Below are 12,719 nucleotides of genomic sequence, written 5' to 3'. Positions count from 1 at the left end.
AAAAAAATGATTTAAAAATTCAACCCTGCACGCTATGACTTAGACTCCATTCCCACTCAAGTTCTTAAGGAAATTGCTCATCCATTAGCTCCAACAATTGCAGCAATCATCAACAAATCTCTAGAAGAAGGCGAGCTACCTCCCATGCTTAAAATCGCTACAATCACTTCTCTTTTAAAGAAAAAAAACCTCAACCCAGACAACCTAAACAATTACCGCCCAATTTCTAACCTACCCTTCTTTGCCAAATTGACAGAGAATGCGGTACTGAAACAACTCAACGATCATTTAGATGACATCAAAATACTTTATCCCACCCAATTTGGTTTTAGGAAAAACCACAGTACTGAAACCCTCTTACTCAACCTTTCCAATACCATACTAAGAGGTCTTGACAACAAAAAAGGATACTTACTGATTCTTCTAGACCTCTCCGCAGCCTTCGACACTGTGGACCACAATTTGCTTATTTCTAGTCTTGAATCAATAGGGCTCGCTGGAAAAACCCTAAGCTGGTTTTCATCCTTCCTTAAAAATAGACATTTCAAAGTCTCCTACAACAACATATTATCAAATGTCATCCCCCTCAATACAGGTGTACCACAAGGATCGGCACTCTCACCCATTCTATTCAACATCTACCTTATTCCACTATGCCATCTCCTATCAAAACTTGACATAACGTATTTCATGTACGCCGATGATATTCAAATTGTCATTCCTATTTCCTCCTCCATTGAAGATACAATGTCTAGAGCTGCCTCACACCTTGATACAATCAGAAACTTGTTACTCCAGCTCAAATTATATTTAAATATGAACAAAACTGAATGCATACTAATCGCCAGAAAAAACGACAGACCTAAAACTATTCCACCTTTCCAATTCGACAATACACTCATCCAACTCAAAGACTACGTTAAAGACTTGGGCATTTGGGTTGATAACGATCTAAACTATAAAAAACACATCTCTACTAGAACAAAAAAAGGATTTCACAAACTACAAGTAATCAAACACCTAAAACCACTGCTTCACCCCCATGATTTCAAAACCGTCCTTCAAGCCCTAATCTTCTCCGGTCTGGATTACTGCAATTCTCTATTAATTGGCTTACCTAAATCATCCTTAAGACCTTTACAGCTTCTTCAGAATGCTGCTGCCAGAGTCCTGACGGGTAAAAGAAAATCTGATCATATCACACCTGTTCTCAACCAATTACAATGGCTCACAATTGAGAAAAGAATCGAATTTAAGGTCCTCTCAACTTTACAGAAAGCAATATACAAAGCAGACTACACTGCTCTTGATGACATCATTCATATCCATTATTCTCTACGCACAACAAGATCAACTAGTAAACTACAACTAGTGACCCATTCACCCCCACATGCCAAACTCTCTTCCACCAGAAACAGAGTCATTTCTATCATTGGCCCAAAATTATGGAATTCATTACCTCAGTACCTCACCGTTCAGGAAAACCCAAAATCTTTTAAGAAAGACCCAAAAGCCTGGCTACTCTGCCAATCTCATACTGAGTCTGACAGCTTGCACAATGAACTCAAACATAACACCACAGCCTCCCATAACTTCCTATCATTCAATCCTCCCTTCTGACAAGTTATCCTGCATCCTACGGATGTCTACTACTATCCTACTTTTATGTTTGAACTCAGTCTTTTCAATGTACCTATCCTTTGGTATATCTTACCTTGTTTATATTAATATTATATGACAGTTCTCAGCTTGTTAAATGTATATGTTTTAAAACTTTTTTAATGTAACAGGTTGTTATAATTGTAAACCGGAGTGAAGGCTACTCTGCTATACCTCGGTATATAAAAAAAATGCTAAATAAATAAATAAATACATGAGAATAACTTATAAGCATGGAAGTAACCTACACAGAGAGGCAGATACTACCATAAGGTTGCTGGGCAGACTGGATGACCATTTGGTCCTTTTCTGCCGTTATTTCTATGGTTTTATGTTTCTATGATGGACACAGATGCACTTCCCACAGAAAGGCCTGAAACAGAAGACAACACAGAAGAGAACCAACCATCACCTCTCAATCCACATCAGATAGAAACAGCTAGACAACCAACCAACAGCATGCAGTTGCCAAGTGGGACATCAATACCTGATACACAAGAAGACAGTCAGACAGTTAAACTCCACTTCACATGGCCACATACATTCATGACAGACATCCAAGATGTAAAACTAATACATGGTACCAGCATGTATGACATTTCTACAGGTGTCACTATAGTCAGTGGTGGGGCTCCAGATTACAGCAATGTCTCACCAACAGTAACACAACTCTTTGCATGGATGTGGTGGCAGATCAGCTTGCAGCATAACTGATTGAGAAGCAGGAACTCATCAAGACCAGTATGATGGCAAGATTCATATCTATACACACTAAGGTGGAATGCTTGGAGGAAGAAAATATGTCAGCTGTGGAAAAAGTCCAGACTTTCTGTGAAAGAGAGAACCACTACACGCAATGTGTTTCCAATCAAGTAAGAGCTTCATCCAATGACATTGTCAGTGGTTCTATGAGAACTTGACTCTTCTACATGGGAAATTAATTTGACCCTTACTCTTGCAATTAGACTCATGTCCTCCAGGAGGGAAACTCATGGAGGAAACTTCCTACCATACTAAACCCTATTCTGGACCACTGAATACTAGAGATGTGAATCGTTTTCCATATCGTCTTAACGATAGAAATCGTGTGGCAGGAGAAGAAAATCGTGTTTGGCACGATTATTTCGTTGAAAAATCGTTAAAAATCGTTTTTTCCGATTAGTGCGCACTAACTCGAGTTAGTGCGCACTAACTCCCCCCTGTCTGTGAAGCCAGCCTCTCACTAGTAATGCAGGGAGGGAGCTGTCTCAGACTTCACCATCCTCCCCCCCCCTCACCCACACACCATTCACTAGCTGGGACATGGGGGAAGTCAGGAGTGAGGGTCAGGCAGCTCCCCCCTGTCTGTGAAGCCAGCCTCTCACTAGTAATGCAGGGAGGGAGCTGTCTCAGACTTCACCATCCTCCCCCCCCCCTCACCCACACACCATTCACTAGCTGGGACATGGGGGAAGTCAGGAGTGAGGGTCAGGCAGCTCCCCCCTGTCTGTGAAGCCAGCCTCTCACTAGTAATGCAGGGAGGGAGCTGTCTCAGACTTCACCATCCTCCCCCCCCCTCACCCACACACCATTCACTAGCTGGGACATGGGGGAAGTCAGGAGTGAGGGTCAGGCAGCTCCCCCCTGTCTGCGAAGCCAGCCTCTCACTAGTAATGCAGGGAGGGAGCTGTCTCAGACTTCACCATCCTCCCCCCCCCCTCACCCACACACCATTCACTAGCTGGGACATGGGGGAAGTCAGGAGTGAGGGTCAGGCAGCTCCCCCCTGTCTGTGAAGCCAGCCTCTCACTAGTAATGCAGGGAGGGAGCTGTCTCAGACTTCACCATCCTCCCCCCCCCCCTCACCCACACACCATTCATTAGCTGGGACATGGGGGAAGTCAGGAGTGAGGGTCAGGCAGCTCCCCCCTGTCTGTGAAGCCAGCCTCTCACTAGTAATGCAGGGAGGGAGCTGTCTCAGACTGGTATCAGGGTTAGGGCACTGTGTGCAGGAAGATCACAACACTCCTGGTATTAATAGGGATAGGGCACTGTAAGAGATGACTGTAGTAGATTGAATAAAGATCTGATGTTTCTGCTTTCCTCACACCAAACAAAAACAACACACAAGCAGAGAAGCCCTTCTTACAAAGCTGAGCTAGTGAGTTAAGTAGGAGGAAAAGTAAACATACTTGTGCCAGTGTGGCTACTTAAAAAATACACTTACCAACAATCAATTACATATATTTGAACTGTGTACAGTTCCAGCCAGGACCACCTTTCTAAAATGCACAGTGATTGGCAAATTCAACATGCACTAGCATTTCAGGTGCCTGCTAACAAAAATAATAAACAAACAAGTTCTAGTCACGTGAGTGCTGATCATTACATTACTTTTTTTGTCAAGCTTCCAACTGTTTCCATTTCACATCCCCCCAACCATTACCTCAGTGTTAGCCTTGGTAACATCAATAGATAAGAGCACAGCCAGCCAATAGGATACATACATACATATTCATTCCTAAGTGACCTTTACTGACCTGGGAAGTGTGAACACTTTGTTTCATTTTCTGTTGGTGTTCGTTAGTTTCCAGTTCCATTTCCCATCCCCCCAACCATCACCTCAGTGGTAACCTTGGTAACATCAATAGATAAAAGGGCAGCCAGCCAATAGGAACACATATTCATTCCTAACTGACCTTCAGTGACCTGGAAAGTGTTTATTTGTATCATTTTCAGTTAGTGCGCACTAAATCGAGTTAGTGCGCACTAACACGATTTAACGATTTTTAACGATAAATCGTTAGAATTTCTATTGTATCGTGTTCTATAACGATTTAAGATGATATAATCATTATCGGACGATAATTTTAATCGTTGAAAAACGATTCACATCCCTACTGAATACTTCATTTGGACCTGTCCCAATTCTACAGTAGACCATAAGGACTTTCCCTAGAGTCTCTTCTGCAGGCACATATTTGTCCATCAGGTTTCCTGGGCCCCTGCCCCAGTCCTCTGTGATGTACAGCTGATGATGGTGTTGGAGCTGGACCCTTTAATATTGTCCATTTTTGTTCTTAGTCCCACACTGGACCACCAATGAAATGACTATCCCACATTTAACTGCCACGCCAGACCACTAATGAGTTTCTGAACCCCACCTGGTTCATGTTGGACCACCAATGACAGCCTCAGGAACCACCTCCTATGGGAACAGCAACACAATCCAAATGTGGATCTAAGTAGTCAACTACCAATGGTAAACTGGACTGATGGTACTGATGTCAAGAATGCTGGTATCCAGGTGTCTGGTTACAACTGGATGTCAGCATGGTGTGGTCTGTACAATTGCCATGAAGGGTTTCCCACTGCACTGTCTTCTTAGGGCTCCATGGTGGTAGAGACTCTAGTTTCCAGTGGTGTAGTTATAGTAAGCCACACTTGGATGCCCCGTTTGAGTCATTGCTTTCGGGAATGTAGAACCGACTATTAAACTACTTTGCGATAACACATTTTAAGGACCAGAAGATATTCTTAATTATTTGGTAATCTATTTGATTTTCCCCCTTTTAGTTTTTAAAGTAATGGCCAATTATCTTTAACTCATCCAATTTTATGTTTATTGATCATGTTTTAAACTGTATTTTTATTCAACCCTGTTTACTTTTATTATTTTTCTTTTATTATTTTAGAGATACATTTTATGTTGGTTTGGTTATAATTATGTTGTTGTAAACTGCTTTGGTCAATGTCATATTGGTAAAACGGTATATAAATGCGATAAATAAATAAATAAATAAATAAATAAATTGCTTACCATGCCACTGACACTGTCTCCTCTCTTTCCATAAGTATTTGGGAACCAATATTTCTGTGTACTACTGAGAGATGAGCGGTCAATCTCATGCCCCAAATTGCATTTCACATTTTTGTTTTGCAGGTAAGTGCATCATCGATGCTTGCCATTGCAGTTTGTAGAAATTGTGGTTACACTCCTGTTCTACTGGTGGGCTGTGGATGGCTTCAGAATTGCAATTTTCACTTTTTCACTTTTCCCTTTCTTTTGAAGGTGGGTGCATCATTGACACTCATCACTGTTGTTTGTGGAAATGATGGTTATACTCCTGCTCTTCCTTCTGGCACAGATGCTTGCTCCACTTGGTCACCTCATCTCTACACAAATGTTTCTTGCCCTCATCTCTGTCATTGCTTGACCCACTACTGACACTCTTCTCTTCTCTGCCTTACATTTTTACTTGTGCAATTGCTTTTGAAATCAAGTAAACAATCTTAAATTTTATTTGCATCATTTTTTTTCTTTTCTGATTGCAAATGGACACAGGCCTTTACGTTCCTGCTTTTGGCCCAGGATTTCCAGGACAGTTTGGAAACTTCAGACCTGAAGATAGTATGCCTATAATAAAAGTCATGGTCCAATCCTTGGAGCAGGAGGTTTTTAGGCCTTTGTCTCACAGGTGCCACAGGCACTGCCTCCTTGATCTCAGGAAGCACAGTCTGTCACAGGTGCTGCCTCATTAGGACAGAGTATGGAAATCTCTGGCCCAAGCATGACAGGCCTGTGATAAAATGGAGAAATGCCAATGAAAAATTAGACCAGTCTATCATTAAAAATGTCACATTATTAACTTGCATTCAAAAAGAGAACTTATTAAAAAATGTTAAAAACAGGTACATGGCCACAGTGAACATTAAAAGCATTTAAAATTGGAAAATATAAAAAATTAGATAAATGTCCACAATCCATATTTTTCCTGGCATTTAACTTCCCTGGTCTTTGTGCTGACCTGAGAAGAGGCAAATGTTAAAGTTAGAAAAGTATCTCTTCAATAGAACCCTCCTTTCACCTCTTAGCTCCCCCTCCCTCCAAATGTATTTCAACATACCTCCAAAATAGTCCACTATGACCTTGCAACAGAGCTTATGCCCCCTTGAAGTACTATTTCTATCTGTGGCAGGTACAAACATATTCAGCTCTAACCAAAGTCCGGATTCATATCCAATTGAATGCCATACCAGAAGGTGATATTTTGAAGCATACAAACACTGCCTCTATTACCTGAGAAAAATCAATATTGGAAGAGGGCAATCTTGTTGTTGTGTGCTGCACTTCTACTTCCCCTGTCTTTTACATGTCTGTCAATATTTATCTTTTTATAATTAATTATCCATTTATTACCTTTTTGTTTTTTTGTGGACCACTCTTGTTGTTTTCCTAAATACTGGATGAACCAATATAAAAAACCATAAAGGAAAGCAGGTTTGTAAAAGAAAGTACAAAAGAACATCAAATAGTTAAAAATAACTGGAAAAGATATGTGAAAAGCATTGGATTGTCGGCAAAACAAAGAGTGGGCAAGTATCTTAAGGGAAGATACATTGAAAAGAAAATTGAAAACAGCCAAAGCAGAGGAGAAACCACCCATAGGTACTATGAGTGACTTGAATAAGCAGCAACATCAGCTGTACTGCTGGAGATTAAAAGCACAAATTGTAGGTACAGAGCAATGCAGCATCAAGAGTGGCAGCAAGGCCTGAAGATATACAGTGAGGGCTGATGCTTGAATGAGAATGACATCAAAAGCCCAAAGCACCAGGAGGGGAAAAGCAGTACTCGAAGTTTAATGAAGGGCCGAAGGGTCGATAAGAGGTGCAGCAATTGTGTAAGGCATCAGATTGTCTGGGTGAGACCAAGAGTCAGCAGGGAAGGAAATTTGGAAAGAAACTTGAAGACAGCTGGAGCAGAGGAGGAACCACCAAAAGGAACTAAGTGTGATTTCAAGAAGTAGAACCAGAAGCACTAGTTGATTAAAGCCACAAATGGTAAGTAGAGAGCAAAGAAGAAAGAAGAATGGCACTGCTTAGTAAGAACGAAGAGTTAAATGGCTTGGAAGTGGCACAGACTGTCTATTGGCTACCTACATCTATATAGTTTATAACGTCTTTAAAGTACAATATTACAATCAGTAACTCAAATTGTGTACAAAAATATGTCTCACATATGATGTATGTATGCTGACTGTTCACACACAAAAACTCTGAGGCAGAGAAGAAACAGACAAGGCTCGGGCTAGTGTTCACTAGGGATGTGCAATTGTTTAGGACACATTAGGAAATTTCAATGAAATTGTCTAATTCATCCTGGTTAGTGCGCACTAACCCAAAATTCGGGTATCCCAAATTATGAAGGCCCGAACCACGAGAAATACAAAATTTCCCATGGCAGGCCGCAAATGAAGCACATCTCTAGTGTTCACTGCCATCTATCTCAGAAGTAAATCGTAGGTGTAGATTAGAAAACAAGAATGCAACATACAGAATGAGAAATACAAAGAGGTATCAAAATTCCTCCTCCCCCAAGGCATACAGTATGGGGTACTATAAACAGTTCTGAGGAATCAAACCACCCCAAGACAAAGAGTGAGGGGGATCACAAACAGCATAGAGGAATCACTACCTAAAAGGCATAGATTGTGGGGCAACATAAAGAGCATATGCATCAAAACTTCCAAGGCATATAGCTTGGGGTATCAAAAACAGCAAAAGGCATCAAAACCCCCAAGGTGGAGAATGCAATAAAATTACAAGCAGCACAGAGGCATCAAAACCCCAAGGTAGACTGCAGTTTTTGAAAACAGCATGAAGGCATCAAAAGCCTCAAAGTAACATGAAAGGAGCAAAGGGAACCATTAATTGTTGTGTGAACATCCTAAGGCACTGATGACAGCAAAAGAAAAATAAAAGGAGTAACAATAGTGGCATGAATACCCCCAAAGACACAACAAAGTGGCAAAATGTTATGCACAGTGGTAGGAGGTCTTTAAGGCACCATGAGAGAGCCAGGAATATGTGGGATATTATCAGTGGAGGATTTAGACTGCTGAAGATAGAAAGAGAAAAGTAGTGGGGTTGGGTAGGAGTAAAAACTTGTATTTTTTTTTCTTTTTCTCACATTTCATTTAGGGAACAAAACACCACAATACAACTACGAAAGAAGAAGGATGGGAGAACTAGTCTGGGATCTAAGTAGAAAAAATATGAAGGCATAACCCCCCTCCCTCCCTCCCAGGTCATGGGCATAGTAGCTAGGTAACATGGCTGCAAGACCCCCAAGATTATGGTAGCTAGGCAGGGCAGCATCAAGACTCCCAAATGTGGCATCAGGGACTTTTCAGCCAGGTAGATCAGCAACAAGATCCCCAAGGTATAACATCATAACATCATGAGCAGGGCAGCAGGCAGATGTAGATTTAGGTGTTTGGCAGCTATGTAGAGTGGCAGAATGATTTTAAGAACTAAAACTTTTCCATCAAATTTGGCACCAGCTTTGAAAAATGGGGGCTCATGATATATCTTGCCCCTGAGAAGGCATTTTCACTAGGCACAATGGTTGATATATAGAAAAAATAATGGTGAGCCACCTTGGCTAGGTCTAACCAGACTACAGTCTTATGTGTCTAATATACCAGTGGATCTATGGCCATGTCTTCAATCATCACTATCAGATAGCATGTCACAGAAATTTCTGCTGACATCTATTTTTCTGGGCTAGAGTGAGGGTCTTTGTTTCCAGTTGTTTCAGCTATGGCTTGCAACAGGAAATACAGTTCTGTGTGAGCAATGTGGCTGTGTTATAATGAAATGGGGCAGGAAGTGGAAGATGACAGATACTAGATAATACATTTACAACTAATAAGAGAAAATATTGTTTTACTCAATGCATGAATAAGCTCTGGAATTCATTGCCAGAAGATGTGGTGGAAGCTATTACTGTAGCTGCATTTAAAAAAGGTTGGACAAGCTCCTAGAGGAAAAGTCCATTAACCATTTTTAAGGTACAGTTGCAGAAATCCTCTGCTTATTATTGGGATAAGCAGCTTGGAATCTATCTATACCTTGGGGATCATTACAGGTACTCTGACTTGATTTGGCCATTGTTGGAAGCAAGATACTGGGCTTTATTGACCCTTGTTCTGACCCATTATCACAAGTTTTATAATGCCAGAATTCTTCTCTTATTTTACATTTTTCTTTGACTCTAAGAGAGCTCCTGAAAAGACAAGCTTTCTCTGAAAAATGCAACAGAGAAAATGGATGATTAAGAACAAGAGGCAGCTTGCTGGACTGGATCTGGATAGATGAAGGTTTGGGGGCAGATTCTCTTCTCTCCTTCTCCTTCCTCCTTTTCTTCCCCTGTTCTGCTTCCTTTCCTTCATCTTTCTCCTCTATTTTTCTTTAGAAGATAAAGAAGCATCAGTTGTTTGGCCAAATTGAAACTAGGTTGAGCAAGTAATCTAGACAAGAAGTTCTGCACCTTAATTAAGGCAAATTATTTCTGTTGCAAAACCATGTAGCTATTTGCTGCATCTTCCTATAGGCAACAACTCTTCTGCAATTGTGCAAATGAAGTTAAGGATTATCAATTGCAAGTTTCCCATGCTATTTGACTGCCCTGACCAAACACTAACCAGTTCTTTTTGAATTGATATCATGTCCTGTATATCACTCACATGAGAAACTGAGAGAGGCTAATGAGTGCACAGAAAGTATAGAAAGCATGCATGTTGTTCAGTACTTTCATTTAAAGGAAAAAAAAGAAGGCATGGAAAAGTATAATGTGTTGAGAAAAGGGGAAAGATAAAAAAGAAGCAATGTGTAGCAGGTTCTCTAGGCAGAGTTTCAGCTAAGCTCCATGTTGTAAACAAGTAACCAAGATGGTGTCATTACTATATGAATGAGGAATACATGCAGCTAGTGTGGGTGGCAAGCATGCATGCGTTCACATGTGTACAAATGTAGAAATGCATTTTAGATGGATAAGTAATGAGACAAAGCAAAACAACATTTAAGAAGCTGAACAAATAAAAAAATCTAGAAAAGTGAATGGAAACAAATACAATTTTACCTGTGAACACATCTACATTTTACTGTTCCTTGGCAATCTACAAAAATCACATGTGGACTTTATGCTAGCCAGTTTTCTCAAAAAAAAATATTAGGGTAGTGTTGCACTGTTGGTGGACCATTGGCCTGAGGTGGGGTTGATGCTACCTGTAGGGTAAGCCCCATGAGTCCCCACCATTGGGAGGTGGAGCAGACCAGGAGACGGAGGCTGACTGGAGCTTTACCAATACCAGCCCTCACTCCCCACAGGTTGAGCCCTTGGGTGCCCGGGACGGCTGGTCTTAGGTGGGCCTCTGTTAGATGACTCCCAGTGGATGTTGTAGCAGGTAGCCAGGGACCAGCAGATATATTGGAGGGAGCAAAGCAGGTCTAGATGAGGCAGGGATCCAGAGGCCCAGGCAGCAAGGACGGGCCAGAAGCAAGAGTAGGTGACACCCGGGCAGCAGATGGCCAAAGACTGACAATGCCAAGTCCAAGTAGATACCAGAGGTGAGGTCAGGAACAGGCTGCAGCCGGAGCCAGGGCAGGTGGCAGAGCTAGACGAGGTACAGCGGAGCAAGAGTCAAGGCTGGTAATCAGTCCAGAGCGTAGTCCAATGAAGCAAGGGTCAAAACCAGTAATCAGTCCTGAGCGTGGTCCAATGAAGCAAAGGTCAAAGCCAGTAATAAGTCCAAGACAAAGCTAGGTAGGAACGAGGAATGGAGTCAGGAACAGGAACCAGGAACAAAGTCAGGAACAAGGACAAGCAACGAAGCACACGACTAGCGTGGAGACCTGTTGCCAAGGCAAGGAATGAGTAGCAGGCTCTCCTTTAAGTAGCAGGGTCTGATGATGTCATCATCCGTGGCTGTGGGTTAGTTTCCCGCTGCAACCCCTTTAAAGGCTGACAAGGCGCGTGCGTGCCTAGGAAGAGGAAAGACGTTGAATGACAGCGTCTCCCTACAGAACACATGGGGAGACCTGCCGGGAGCCGGAGAGGCCTGGAGAGGGACTGGGAGTGCCCAAAGAGGCAGCAGGGGTGCAGGAACGCAAGAGGCCGCCCACCACCGCCAATGAGGATGGGCCAGATCCGGGAGCAGGGTGCCAGATGTGAGTAGGCCCGGTCGTGGGCCTGCCGCGGCCAAGACACGCAACTGGCAGATCCTCTTTGAAAAGTAGCAGCAAAGTACAAATGGTAAATGTCCGTATATACTTTGCAAGTAGTCAAAATACTGAAAATGTTCCCCTCTCCTGTCCCGCTCACAAACACACACACACACACACATCATTAAATCACTTAATAAAATGGAAATCATTAGCATAAACCTTTTTGTAAATCTGGTTCAGCATAGTAAATAGTTGATTCATAACTTTGGAACTTGATTTTCTATGAAAATATAAGGGATGATACTGCTGCTTGATCCTTAAAACTAAGTGGTTAATATCTCCACAAAACTCCAACTCATGGAAAATGAATAAACATACCAGCTAAAACTGTGTCTGTTTGTAATGCAATTATTGTAGTAAAGAATTATGGTAATAACATGCTATTTGTGCAATCAGAAGCTAATTAAAATGTGAAGTGTAAGAAAATATGTCAATCTCATGGAAATAAGTACTCACAATTACTGATGTTTGAGTTTTAAAGCTACAGTACAGTCAGTACTTTAAATCAATTAATGTTATCGTATCTTGGATTTTGTTCTGTCAAACAACAAAGGTTCCTTTGATAAATATCAAACATACTACAAAAATAAACTTCACCAAACATTAAGATAATGAATAGTAAAAAAATACACACAAATAACATACATAAACAACTCCCTATCCACCTAAAAACACCCACACAGCTGTATACTCCCAACATATATAGCCACTCATCCTAAAACACATACCTTCCATACCTACCCATCCATGTACTAAAACAGACATCAGCACATACAATTCCACCCAACTATCACATACCTCACTCCAAACCTCTACCCTCTCATATATCCATAACATTTATTTCCCCCAAGTACAACCCTACTACAGCACCCCAGCATAGAGACACCTCACACCTCATGCCTGTAAGGTAGATGTCAGTGACCCTAAAGAGGATGTGCACCATGAATTTTTGGGCTTATTACTGCACACAGACTGAACCAATGTGCAGGTCTGAAAAGCAAGACAAAATG

The sequence above is a fragment of the Rhinatrema bivittatum genome, chromosome 5 (assembly GCF_901001135.1).
Source record: "Rhinatrema bivittatum chromosome 5, aRhiBiv1.1, whole genome shotgun sequence".
NCBI lineage: Eukaryota > Metazoa > Chordata > Amphibia > Gymnophiona > Rhinatrematidae > Rhinatrema > Rhinatrema bivittatum.
This window is presented reverse-complemented; position numbering follows the sequence as displayed.